The sequence below is a fragment of the Calidris pugnax genome, unplaced genomic scaffold, assembly GCF_001431845.1.
Source record: "Calidris pugnax isolate Ruff unplaced genomic scaffold, ASM143184v1 scaffold270, whole genome shotgun sequence".
Classification (NCBI taxonomy): domain Eukaryota; kingdom Metazoa; phylum Chordata; class Aves; order Charadriiformes; family Scolopacidae; genus Calidris; species Calidris pugnax.
Genome location: NW_015091277.1, coordinates 1,201,859 through 1,214,240, shown reverse-complemented (window position 1 = coordinate 1,214,240; position 12,382 = coordinate 1,201,859). Strand labels below are relative to the sequence as shown.

General features: G+C 45.9%; 1 long non-coding RNA gene across 1 annotated transcript; it reads left to right on the top strand.

Moving 5' to 3' along the window:
* Positions 1–2,351: 2,351 nt before the first annotated feature.
* Positions 2,352–10,472, top strand: LOC106898979. Its single transcript, XR_001413999.1, has 4 exons — positions 2,352–2,916; positions 4,007–4,209; positions 9,286–9,486; positions 9,591–10,472. It is a non-coding gene; the product is annotated as an uncharacterized LOC106898979 (long non-coding RNA).
* The last annotated feature ends 1,910 nt before the right edge of the window (positions 10,473–12,382 follow it).

The window sequence follows — 12,382 nt, the reverse complement described above, 5'->3', positions numbered from 1 at the left end:
AGAATCATCGAATGGTTTGGGTTGGAAGGGACCTTAAAGATCATCGAGTTCCAACCCCCTGCCATGGGCAGGGACACGTCCTACTAGAGCAGGTTGCTCAAAGCCCCGTCCAGCCTGGCCTCGAACACTTCCAGGGATGGGAAATCCACAGCTTCTCTGGACAGCCCGTTCCAGTGTCTCAGCACCCTCACAGGGAAGAATTTCTTCCTAAGATCTCATCTAAATCTCCCCTCTTCCAATTTAAAACTGTTACCCCTTGTCCTGTCACTACACTTCCTGACAAAGAGTCCCTCCCCATCTCTCCTGTAGGCTTCCTTCAGATTTTGAAAGGCTGCTGTAAGGTCTCCCCGCAGCCTTCTCTTCTCCAGGCTGAAGAACCCCAGCTCTCTCAGCCTGTCTTCGTAGGAGATGTGCTCCATCATTCTGATCATCTTTGTGGCCCTTCGCTGGACCCGTTCCAACAGGTCCATGTCCTTCCTGTGCTGAGGACTCCAGAGCTGGACACAGCACTCCAGGTGGGGTCTCACGAGCGCAGAGCAGAGGGGCAGAATCGCCTCCCGTGACCTGCTGGCCACGCTTCTCTTGAAGCAGCCCAGGTTGTGGTTGGCGCTCTGGGCTGCCAGTGCACCTTGCCGGCTCATGTTGAGCTTCTCATCCACCAACACCCCCAAATCCTTCTCCTCAGGGCTGCTCTCTAGCCATTCTCCGCCCAATCTGTATTTGTGCCTGGGATTGCCACGTCCCAGGTGCAGGACCCTGTCCTTGGCTTGGTTGAACTTCATGCGATTTGCACGAGCCCACCTCTCAAGTCTGTCCAGGTCCCTCTGGATCTGGATCGCATCTCTTCCTGCAGGCCTCCTTGTGCCACTGGCGTAAAGTTGAGAAGGGTACATTTCTTCCAGCCAAGGCAGAGGTCCAAGTCGAAAAGTGCTCTCTCTTGTTATGAGACATGGAGAAAGTGGACGCACCCTGGTGACAGAGTCCACAGACGGAGTTTTCACAGAACTCCACATTTTCTTTCTTCCTTAACTCCAACTTGGACTTTGCTCCACCTACATGTCGGAAATGTGTGCAAGCATGCTTCTTCTCTAAGCTTAGCTTTAAAAGACACTTCAGCTTCGGTGGAGGATTCACGCGAACAGAATGAAAGGTGTTTTTGTGAAAACAGTACTCCAAAGACTTCCTTGAATAGTAAATGCTTCTAAATTTTTCAGGTATGCAAGGGTATAAGAAGGAATAGCACAGAGGTACACTGTTTTTAGAGCAGGTTTTATTTCTGGCCTGTCTCTGTTGAAAATGTGTCTAGCAGGACAGGGAGGATAAGTTGATGTTAACCTAATGTTGTTATAAGATAGCCATTCCATGGCTAAGTGCTCTTCTTCCTCCTGGAGAAACTGTCTGCTCATGGCTTAGATGGGTATACTCTCCACTGGGTTAAAAACTGGCTGGAGGGCCGGGCCCAGAGAGTGGTGGTGAATGGAGTTCCATCCAGTCGGCGGCCGGTCACGAGTGGTGTCCCACAGGGCTGGGTACTGGGACCCGTTCTCTTTAACATCTTGGTCAATGATCTGGAGGAGGGGATCGAGTGCACCCTCAGTTAGTTCGCAGATGACACCAAGCTGGGTGGGAGTGTCGACCTGCTGGAGGGTAGAGAGGCCTTGCAGAGGGATCTGGACAGGCTGGATCGATGGGCCAAGACCAACAGGATGAGTTTCAAGAAGGCCAAGTGCCGGATCCTGCACTTGGGTCACACTAACCCCATAGAGTGCTACAGGCTTGGGGCAGAGTGGCTGGAGAGCTGCCTGGCAGAAAAGGACCTGGGGGTGTTGGTCGACATTCAGCTGAACATGTGTGATGCTAACAATCTGTGTGCCTCATATGGCTTCTTTTGCACACATCAGGAGCACAACCTGATCCTGACAATGCCAGGGAGTCCATGGCAAAGCCTGAAACTTTGGATTTGAGTCCTAACCTGGTGCCTGGGTATCTCCAGCAAACAAACAATGAAAAAGAAAACAAACAAACAAACAAACAACAACAACAAAAACCAAAAAAGGAAAAATTTCTGATAACTTCTGCCTGGAAATGTGGCTGCAGTGGCTGCGGATAATTGATAACAGCATAGACACAAAGCAGACACGCTGTCCCAGTATTTGTTGGCAAGAATTGCCCAGGAACTCAATCCAAAGTGCTGACAGGAGGGCGAGATGGGGAGGGAGCCTGAACACGTTGCACAGAGGAATTTCTATCACATGCTACGCTTCACACGTGGTGTTTTCCCCCACCACCACCACCTACTCACACAGTAGGCTTGTGACTTTAATCTGTTTATTTTTAGTGGGAAGCATGAGTAGGTAAATACGTGCTCTGAGATGATATTTTAGGCAAGGAGGTTCAATTACGTATGTGTGCTAATTGTTGTTATGTTTCTGGCTATTATTGATTTTGGACTCGCTCCTGCCCACCCCCACGCAGCAGAAGAGGAGAAGAAGTTGTTTGGCTGCTATCACAAACACTCGCTGCTACTACTGTACAAACCCATCAGGGTGAGGGCTTTTTTCCCCCTTTGGTTCTCAGCTAAACAAGTCGGAGCTGTTGGAAGCTGCCAAAAAGGTCTTGGGAAAGAAGCCTCTTGTTTGTCTGCAGGACGAGCGGAGGAGGGACTATGGCCATCACGTTGTCCCTGCTCTACACTGGCAAAAGGCAACCACCAAGATGTTCAGCTGAGACGTGGGCTGAGCCTCTGCTATTGCTGCTTCTTTCGCCACAACAAGTGATGAGATCTGCTGTACCAGCACAGAAACTGGCTACCAGCTTTGCCCACCCTCTAAATTCGTCGGTGACTTAACGCCTCGCTGCCTCCAACAAGTCAACGAAGCTGCTCGGGGCTCAGGTCTTTCTCCTCCTGCTTACGTGGTAAGTCTGAGATCCTTCAAGTAGCTGTGTAAGCACTTGGCCATGCCCCAGTCACCCCAAATCCCACAAGCAGCACGAGATTCCTCAGTCATGCACGGACATCCTTGCACGGGAACGCTTGCGGATGAAAACCTTATAACCTGGTAAATTTGCACAGAACTCAGGGTCTTTATGCAAATCTCTCCTGACTACTTATTTCGTTCAGACCTTTTGGGTCAAAACCTCTGAGGGTAAATACCTGTTTTCCTTGGAAACGCTCAAGTTCTATTCCAAACTTGATCTACATGGTTTGGATAACTTCATAAAAATAAATCACAGTATAAATAATGCTGAAAACCTTAAAGCAGATGGGCAAATTTATTACAAGGTATGGTAAAATGACATGATTTTGATTAAAAACATGAACAGAAAGGCAGACCAGAGTTTAGTCTTCATATGACCCAGACCAACATGGACAAGCATGGACCCATCTTAATGTCAGCCAAAGCTTTCCCACTCTGTTTGTTGTCCTGATCATAAATCAAACTCTAATTAACCACCACCACCACAAGCAAACAATCTCCTCTAATCACCTTGCCATGACAATGTTTCTTTGTAATATTGCAGATGCTCAGGGACATCTTATAAACAGGATGTAAGTGAATATCTATTAAAAAATTAACTAGATTACTGTAGTTGCTAAATATTATTACAAGTTTCATAATACTGTGTGCTTTATGGCCAACATATAAAAGAGCAGCTGCTGTTAGAGGAGTTTGTTTTTCCACTCACAATCAAATTTTGGCTTGTGGAAGGGTGTTATTTTGCTACCCTCATTCTTTTTCTGGGAATTGTTGCACCAAGCACAGACAGAAAAAAAAAACTGCCTTTCTAACTTTTTTTTTTCACGTTTTTCTTTATTTTTGTCTTTAATCCACCCACTTTCTCTCCTGTCGATTGCTGATAGCTCTCCTCTGTTATGTTGGAGACAGCTCATTGTGTCTGCATTTTAATTGCTAAACTGGGGGGTTTCCTAGATCCCGTGTCTGGGTTAAGTGTCCCAAACCAATTCCTGAATCCTTATTGCAATGTTAATTTTTTTTTTTCTCAGCTTCTTGAGTAAATTACAGCAACGAAAATATGGGATGTGCCTTTTGACACCTATACCCAAGGGAGAGAGCTCCACCAGTCCTGCCAGGAGAAGGGTGACAACCCAGCATGCATCAGCTACCAGGGAGGAACATCTGGACCAGGACATGACTTTCCTGTCATGTCCTGCAGCACCTTGAAGGTCTACTCAAGGTCTACTTGAAGGTCTACTGCTTGATTCACAGTCATTGTATAAAGCCAGGGGCAGACAGGGGAGCACAGGGAAGCTCTAAGAGCAAACAGCAACAGGGATGCCCAACAAAAGCCATCAAGGTTCCTGCACAGGGGAAGGGGGACCTACAGGAATGATGGGGAGGGACTCTTGATGAGGGAGGGGAGCCATAGGATGAGGGGTAACAGTTTTAAACTGAAAGAGGGGAGATTTAGATTAAATACTAGAAAGAAATTCTTTGCTGTGAGGGTGATGAGAGCCTGGCCCAGGTTGCCCGGAGAAGTTGTAGCTGCTCCATCCCTGGAGGGGTTCAAGGCCACATTGGATGAGGCTTTGAGCAACCTGCTCTAGTGGGAGGTGTCCCTGCCCATGGCAGGAGGGTGGAACTCAATGATCTTTAAGGTCCCTTCCAACCCATACCATTCTATGAGTCTATGATTCTATGTGTTGATGATGTAGGTCTCTCTCTGCAAGTGTCTCCAGGGGAATTTTGCCAAGGATGAGGCATAGAATGGAAAAGCACAGCCATGTATTTTTGGAAGTCTAATAAATAAGCAAAAAGAGCCACATCCAGGCAGAAGCTGTTGGTCTCTTCTCCTTGGATGTGAGAAGACAGAGGGAACAATGTCTATGACAGAACAGAAATGGAGTAGGTGTCAAACGTTTTCCTACAGACCTTTCTGCAAGGGCTCCTCTACCTCTAGCCTTGTTCTGTGTATTGATGTTTGACTAGGTCTTGATTTAGGTCCTCTGTGTTTCCTTCCATTTACCCTCTGTCCTCCTGATGTATTTAATCTGTGCTTCTCCTGTCATACAGCCGTGATGCTGAATGTTGGCACAGGGCTCCGATCTCTCTTCACCCTCTATCCTGACACAACCCATAGGGACCCCCTCCATTGGGACCTGCATTTCAAACACACTTTTTTTCCAGAAATGACACATTTTCTTTAGAGAGATCCCATCTCACCACCTTCTGTTGACTCCCAGACTTTTGACTCATTTTTTCTCCTTTCCTGTCTTTGCTGCAGCACATCACTTGTTCTTTTCTTTCATTCCCAAGTCCACACTTCCCTCTTGGAGATCAAGACCTCACACAGTACGCAATCACGCACTCGAAGTTATAAACACAGCTGTCCTAAGACTTCTCCTTTTCTACCTGCACCACGCCATCCGATCTTCATAACTTGAGTTTTTTCCTGCCAGGACCAAGATCCAGACCATTATTTCACGCTGCACTGCCTTATCTCTATCTTCTCATCTAATTTCTTTTTTTGTCTCTTCACATTCTTGGCCGTGTGCCTTTGCCCCTTTCCTGTGTTCATCTGTCAAACGTCCTCTTTTTCTTCAAAGCGCTGCTTAAAATTCAGCTCTCCAAGCAGCACTCCTCTTTTCTAATCACTGGTAACCCCAGATAATCCTTGCCATGAAATATTTTCTCGTGTTCTGCCATGTGTTTAACTTGAATCCTTTTAGATTTCAAAGTCTCCTAGACAGGGAGTATGTCTTATTTGTATTCTATAAAATACTGTTCACATCTATGCTGCTCTACAAATGTTATCTCATAAATGGAATTCACTGCAGGGTATTTATGATCAGCCGCAGAAGGATGAGGAGGACCAGCTAAGACGTGAAGTTAACCCTTTAAAGCCTAAAATAAAGAACCCAGCAACAGGAAGAAATTGATTTTGAAGTGAGATTTTGCTTTGCACTGTAAACAAATCATTATTTGCAGCTACATTTGAGCAAACAGCTGAGTTTTGCTTCATTGCTTGCATCCAGGAGGAACTTGCTCTGAAGCACGTGCTCTGAGTTGTGAATAAGCATCTCACATTGCTTTGCACTCGTAGCAATTGCTGTGCTAAGAGTCAAGGTCTTGACAACCACAGGACCTTGCTCAGAACCATGTTCTGACCCCGTTTGCCTTATTGGGAGAGTTGTAGCCCATGAAGTTGGGCTGCCAGGAGCATGTCTACTGCCATAAGTCAGGACAGCAGGGAATGAGATAGAAAAGATAAAAGGGGGTTTTGGAAACAAAGAAGAATCCAGGATGACCTTCAAGTTCTTTTACAGTCACTGAAGTGGTACCTCCTGACCTTCTATGTAGTGGGAGAATCATTTGGGGATAGAGGGAAAGGCATCTTATAATATTAGACCCCAGATCTCGTGCTCCAGATCTAAAAACTCCATCGCTGCAAACACACTCAGCGTTTGCCCAGCCACCCTCAGCAAATGGTTCTGCTGAATGTATGACAGCAGCTGCTGTGTCCTGCATAAAAAGTCAGCACCTAGATGGCTTTTCCCTGCAAATTCAAGTTACAACACACATTAACATCCTTATATTCCACCAAAGCGAAGAACGATTTCCACTGCCTTTGCAAGCATGGCCTTGATGCTGCGGCCAGGAGGAAGGAAAATGTGTGTTCCCAGCAGTTAATAAAGCCCAGTGGCTGTGAATGCTCCCCAGGGCATCTCAGCATCAGCAGCAGCTGAGCCATGCAAAGGGTAGTGCTTCCAGGGGAGAAGCAAGGAGTTGCTGGCACGTGCTTTCGGAAAGCAGCACACTTAACCAGTCACTAGCTGATATACACCATTCAAAAAAAAAATCTATGCTTTTATATGGGCATTTATCAGGGATTGGAGCAATAGGAGGAGGGGTAACAGTTTTAAACTGAAAGAGGGGAGATTTAGATTAGATATTAGGAAGAAATTCTCTCCTGTGAGGGTGGTGAGACACTGTCCCACAGAGAAGCTGTGGCTGCCCCATTCCTGGAGGGGTTCAAGGCCAGGCTGGATGGGGCTTTGAGCAACCTGGTCTGGTGGGAGGTGTCCCTGCCCATGGCAAGGGGATAGAACTCAATGATCTTTAAGGTCCCTTGCAACCCAAACTATTCTATGATTCATAAAAATATAAATACATAAAAGTTGCCAGAAGTGCTGCAAACTTCTAGCTAATGGCACTGAAAAGTCCATAATTTCCTAGAGCATATGCAGGTGCACAACAAAATTTAAGGTGAAACAAGCCATTTCCTTCTCATTTGAAAAATAAATCTCAGCATATAATTAATTGGAATTGAAGCTCATGAGCTGGTTTCAGCTAGTGTGGCTCTACTACCGTCTGCGTGGGCTGTTCAATGTGCACCCCTTTGAGCCCAGCCAAATCCTCTTAACCGAGTCCTGCAAAACATTTTGTCTCATATTAGAACTACAGACACCTTGGACATCACTGCGTGGCAACATCTGTATCATTGTAGCTATGACTTCTAAGGATTCTTCAGTCTAACCCACAGTCTCAGCCCAGAATTAGGTAATAAAGATTATATATAGAGAGAGATAATCTTTATATGTATAAATAACATATAACCTAATAGCAAAATAAGGCTAAAAATGAGCACTGCTCATTATCGACAGCGTAGGCTTCCTCCAAGGAGCAGAGGGTGAGGGGAAAGCCCTGGAAGAGGACATCAGTTGTGTTTTGTTTTTCAGGCATCACCCAGGGACATCGCAGGGAAGGGAGGAATCGGGCTGGAAGAGGGCAATGATTTGCCAATTAAAAGCTGCCAATTAGGGAGAGAAGTTGCAGGGCCCTGTAGGGAGCTGCTGAGCCAGGACACCAGATGAGCAGTGGAAGTGGCAGCTTGGGATGGCCAACTGGCCCGAGGAAAGACACAGGAGTTGGTTAATTAGATGAGGAGGGCTGGAGACCAGAGGGAAGACTCTAGAAGATGCATTTTTCTGTTTATTTATATTTTTTTTTTCTTATTTAGCCCTAAGCCCACACCGTATCCAGGCAACTCGGGATCACAAATGGATTTTATCCTTACGCTACCCTGTGGAGCAGGGAGATGGCCAAACGCTCGGGGGAGCCAAGTTGAAGAGCAGAGACAGTGATTTATTTGCCTGGGGTCACAGAGACCATCTAAACCCAGATGATGTGAGCCCTAGCTCAGTGTCTTCACCACAAAGGCATGCTTTCCCCGAAGGGGGAAAAGCAACCTGCTGGTATTTATTTGAGAATTTATTATCTATTTCTTCATTTGAGAAGATAGGCCTGAGGATAAGAAAAACACTCATAGAGGAGAGAGAGAGAAGTTTCACACACATGCTGAAAAAGTCACCTTGTTATTATAAAAGTTTTCCATTAGGAAAAAAAAAATACATTGTTATTTATGTCCAGATGCTGGGGCAAAGCTCAGTGCACAGCACCGTTGGGTCAGCTCAAGAGAGAGGGTAGTGGGACGGGTCTTGACAGGCAAGACATTGGTCCACTAAGGCCATCCATGGACTTCTGCAGCCCTCCTGACCTGAAAGCCACATGTTTCCCAGCTGTGTTTCCTGTGCTCTAGGTGGACCTGCTTTGGCACTGATGATCTGCAGTGGACTAGATGATATCCAGATGTCCCTTCCAAACCCATATCATTCTGTGATTCTATGATTCTATGTTCCCACCTCCTGAACAGTTTGGTGAGGGTAATGCATTTTCCCAACACAGATGCTCTCCATTTTGTTTGTTAGACTGGCTGCTTAGTACCAATACAAAAATCAAGCATTGATGGAGGATCATGGTCACTTGCATCCAGTCACTTGCAACCAGTATGGACTTCCTTGCTTCAGCAAAAGGCTTTCGTGCTTTAGAAGCTCTATTATGAAAGTCCACCTGATAAAGCAGAGTATATCATCTATGCAAGAGTCAGAATTCTGTCTTCCTTCACTAAGGGTGCTCATCCCTTCTTCTCCATATATAGGAGCTTTCAGTTTTTCTCTTCCACCAGCATCTTACATGGTCCTCTGAAATCCCATCCCTGGAAGTGTTCCCCCATCCCTGGAGGGGTTCAAGGCCAGGCTGGACAGGGCTTTGAGCAACCTGGTCTGGTGGGAGGTGTCCCTGCCCATGGCAGGGGGGTTGGAACTAGATGGTCTTTAAGGTCCCTTAAACCAACCCAAACCACTCTTCGATTCTGTGATTCTATGAAATGTAAGCTGGATGGCAACCATGGAAATATAATAAACACCAGGACACTAAACATGTCATCCCCATGACTTACAGCAAGTTTGTGTTTCGTTCCCTACAGGACACCCCATGGTTCTGCCCTGCCCGAGAGTCTTCATTACGGTTCCCACCACCTGTACTTAGAGACCATCAAAATATAACAGAAAGTGCATTGGATTAAAAAGCAGGAAACACTATCTTTGCTCAGTTCCATCTCTCAAAAAACCTTGTGATGTTCACCAGGAGGGCTGCTATCCTTCGCAAAGTTAATTGTTGTATACAGGTAAGGAATTAATTATGATTTCCCCACTCACGTTCCCTTCAATCCTGATTTCTCTTATACCCACTGCCCTCAGGAGTTAACCAAAGCACTTTATTCCATTACAGGAAACTACCATCCTTCCTCCTTCTTATAAGGACAAATAACTGAGGATTTTCCACAAATATTTTAACCAGTGAACTTAATCCCACTGCAGTTTCTTCAACTGTGGACTTCGGAGAACACTCTGTTTAAAATGCTTCTGAAAAGAGTAAAAATAGGTTTTCGATTCCCATTCATGTCACTTATGAAATATCACCCTTTCAGAGTTGCAAAAAAACATATATAGAATTACACTGAACTTTTAGCAGAACCTTTTTTTGTTCACTCTTAGACATCACTTCAAATGTCAAGGCATGAACAGCAGAATAAGAAACTTAATGCAGATTGGTAAAAAGCACCATTTCTCTCTTCCAGTTGAGGCCGAGGAAGAGGGAAAGAATTCATATTTATAATGTCATGTGGCATGACCAGAGTAAAGAATTTGGGGGGTTTCCGGTAGTAATTTGATTTTTTGAGCTATTTCCTTTGTCAAGTGATCATGAAGGAGACCAGCCTGCCACCAAGCTCAGACTGCAACATAAAAAAGTGATTAAGTATTATTGTTCCTTACAGGAAACTGTGTTTACAGCGGGATGCAGTTTGTGCTGTTCCGACTGAGGTCTGCTCCGAAACATCTGCAGGGGATTGTTTATGCTCCTGCACAACAAGAGGGAGCTTGCAGCGTGGCCACAGACGCCCTGGCCTCATTCCTAGAGAGCTTCACGCAGGTGGCATCCGATAAAGACACCTGACCCTTTGATTTGCCTTTTGCGTCAATAAGTACATGTTTTCAGGAGTGGGGAGGCGGGGAGGGGGGGAAATTCATATGTTTAACTCAAAACTCACGTACGTTTTCTGCCAGCTCAGCCCTTCAGCATCCATAAAAAAAATAAAACAACACCAAAACATCCTACATCGTGGGCTCGTGTTTCAGAAATGAAGCGTCCAATTAAACGAGTCAGTCTTTCCCAAACAGCCGTCTTTCTCCACTTCCATTATAATCAAGTTCTATTATTTTGACAAAACAATATTATTTATTGGGGTTTTTTTTAGGAAACAATAAGTTCTTAGCAGCTGAACCTAAAAGTAAACAGAAGTTGAGGCTGTGGAACAGAAACCCATGGAAATCCAAAGTAACAGTGGCCTTTAGTTTCTTGGTTTAACCCATTCACGCTAGGTGTGGCCCTGAGCTCCTCCTTGTCCTTGGTGCATCAGAAATCTCAGGGACTCCTTGCTTTTCTATTACCACAAACCAGCAGTATCCTACGTAGTTCAGAAGAGGCTGGTGACACCTAAATAGTGACGGAAAATTAGAATTGTGCCCTAATACAAGACTGTAGGGGAAAGGAAGAAGGAGTCCCAGAGTTTCCTTCACAAGCGCCCTCCGTGGTTGACTCCTCTCTGGTCAGGAGAAGATGGATGAGCAGAAGGCACTAGCGTTAAGAGGAAACTTTTCAAAAACGGATGGTTTGTGGAAAAGAGGATGAATTTGAACAGAGCACGACAGCGAGGTGGGAATGTCACCGCCACAAACACGGAGGAAGAAGAGCGTAGCCAAGACACCATGCTCAGCATGGAGCGCGTTGTGTCAACACACAGCTAGGCTGGGCCCCTGCCAAGCCAACCCGAAGGTATCTACCACTAAGCTCTCTTGGGTTGGATTATTTATGTTTTGGTATTAAAATCTGACAAATAAACCTAACAATATTTTTGGCCAGGCTCCAACAGCAGCAACAGCGAGTGTTGTGTTAACATAAGTTACTGCTTACTATGCTGCGACGCGCCTGGCCAAGGGAAGCAGAAGACAATTCCCCTGGACAAGCCACACCAGACGGTGTGGACTGCAGGAGAGAGACTGCCCCATTCCATTCCATCCCCCCTACCATAAAAAAGACATTGAGGTGCTGGAGCGGGTCCAGAGAAGGGCGACAAAGATGGTGAGGGGTCTGGAGAATAACTCTTATGAGGAGAGGCTGAGGGAACTGGGGTTATTCAGCCTGGAGAAGAGGAGGCTGAGGGGAGACCTTATTGCTCTCTACAACTCCCTGAAAGGAGGGTGTAGAGAGGTGGGGGTCGGTCTCTTTTCTCAAGTCACAGGCGACAGGACAAGAGGAAATGGCCTCAAGTTACGCCAGGGTAGATTCAGGCTGGATATTAGGAAAAATTTTTTCACTGAAAGGGTTCTCAGGCATTGGAATGGGCTGCCCAGGGAGGTGGTTGAGGCACCATCCCTGGAGGTGTTCAAAAGACGGGTTGATGTAGTGTTGGGAGGTATGGTTTAGTGATGATGCTCCTTGTTTGTTGTGTGGGTGTCTATTTTTGTCAGTTAGGTTGACAGTTGGACAAGATGATCTTTAAGGTCCCTTCCAACCTAGAAGATTCTGTGATTCTGTGATTCTGTGATTGGGCTTCTTGCAGAAGTTTGGTGACAACGAGGGATGCACCCCCCCTACAGCAAAGAGTATGATGAACAGGATGGGTGGAATCACCAGCATTTGAGTTTTGATAAATCAACAAAATAAAAAGTTAGAAGCAAAACAAGGAAATCTTAGGTCTGGGGGAGAAACAGTCACCGTTTTCCACAGGCACAAAACCCAGGCTACCCACACGCATCCTGGTGTTCTCACTGCCTGTTAACTTCCAGGGCTCGTGAGTGATCTCGAAAACCAACGAAGGAGCTGTCACAATTTTGAGGGACATTGCCATAGAGGTTTGGGTGCAAATGCAAGGGGGTGTCCAGGAAGGGTGACTGCTTTTGCAGCGCAGGCTCACTTATTTGCAGAGAACAGTATATAGTATCGACAAAAACCAAGGTGAA